Source organism: Cavia porcellus, unplaced genomic scaffold (genome assembly GCF_034190915.1).
Source record: "Cavia porcellus strain 051 isolate PalLab524CR breed Dunkin Hartley unplaced genomic scaffold, mCavPor4.1 scaffold_2, whole genome shotgun sequence".
NCBI classification, from domain to species: domain Eukaryota; kingdom Metazoa; phylum Chordata; class Mammalia; order Rodentia; family Caviidae; genus Cavia; species Cavia porcellus.
This window is the reverse complement of record NW_026947485.1, coordinates 48273276-48274779: the sequence shown is the minus strand read 5'-3', so window position 1 is coordinate 48274779 and position 1504 is coordinate 48273276. Positions and strand designations below refer to the sequence as shown.

The following is a 1504-nucleotide window of genomic DNA, read 5'->3' as shown; positions in this document are numbered from 1 at the left end:
TTCAGTTCACTGGGCACTAGGGAGGTCTGTTGATAGTTTGTAGGGTGGCTGAGGTTTGCTACTCTTAATAAGAAATATTACGCAGACTGATTTTTTGGTTCATCTTAAAAAATTAATCTCTAGGCTGAGGATTTAGCTCAGTGGCATAAGCACCTGCCTGGCAAACATAAGGCCGTGAGTTCGATATCTATTACAAAAAAAAGTAAAAAATAAAAATAATCTCCAGTTTTTATTTTTCCACCTACTTCCCAAGTGCTGCTCTGGCTGCACCGCACTCACCCTGAGCTCCTGGCTCATGCTAAACCAGCGGGGCCTTAATCTAAGCTAGCACAGCTGTCAGCTACCACCATGAATATCTATCAGGACCTCATCATCCACGAAGAGATGTTCTCTGAAATATATCGCAGACAGGCTATGCCTGGAGGTGGAAGGCAGGTGGTCAGCAGAACAGAGAGTAACACTGATACTCACTTTCTGGTGGAAAAGCTTCTGCTGATGCCCCAGGAGGGCAAAGGCACCCAAAACACAATAGTCACTGTCGTTGATATTGTCATGAACCATTACTTGCAGGAAACCAGCTTCACAAAAGAGGCCTACAAGAAGTACATCAAAGATTGTATGAAATCAATCAAAGGCAAACTTGAAGAACAAAGAGCAAAAAGAGTAAAATCATTTTGACAGGGCTGCAAAACAAATCTAGCATATTTGCTAATTTCAAAAACTATCAGTTCTTATTGGTACAAACACGAATCCAGATGGCTTGGTGCTCTCCTGGACTACCATGAGGATAATGTGATCCCATTTGTGATTTTCCTTCTTTTTTAAAATTTTTATTTAGAAAAAAAGCCAAATATAAAAAAAAAGGTAGAAATAATACAGAATTTGAAAAACAGTAAGAAACCACAAGTTAATCAATTACATGGTGTTATGATTTTCTTTAAGGATGGTGTAAAAATAGAAAAATTAATGGATTTGGTGGTTATTTTGGATCTATCTCTTGTCATAAGAGATATAAGCAGTATAAGCTTGTCATATTCAGCATGGCTCCTGCTTGCCATTTACACAACACAAGGATTTTAAACAAATGAGACTGATGTCATCTTGAGCATTTTGTTTATGATGACTATGATTTATTTAAAGTGGAGACATTATTTTTTAGAGAAAAACATGCCATATAGATTGTCTAAAAATAAAGTGCATTTAAACTCATTTGAGAGAATATCTCTTAGTTTAATCCATCTATAAACTAAGTCTAGTGTAGTGCTTGTTGAGAAGATAGTGCCTGGTCACAGACTGTTGCTAAAAAGCATAAAACTGTCTTCAGATAACTTTTGCAGTGAAAACTACTCCTGAGGTTGCAACACAAGACAAGAATCAAAGTGTTAATTCTGAATTTGCAGTAAAAGGTGAAAAAAAAAAAGATTATGTTGTTCATAGAGCACCAACATTTGAAGTGGAGCCTTATGTGTTTCATCACCAACAATGAATAGTATTAACTCTAGAA

The 1504-nt window shown here is 36.6% G+C and overlaps 1 pseudogene; it reads left to right on the top strand.

Moving 5' to 3' along the window:
- Positions 1–348: 348 nt before the first annotated feature.
- On the top strand, positions 349–1080 carry LOC111758379 (translationally-controlled tumor protein-like; annotated as a pseudogene).
- Positions 1081–1504: the final 424 nt, after the last annotated feature.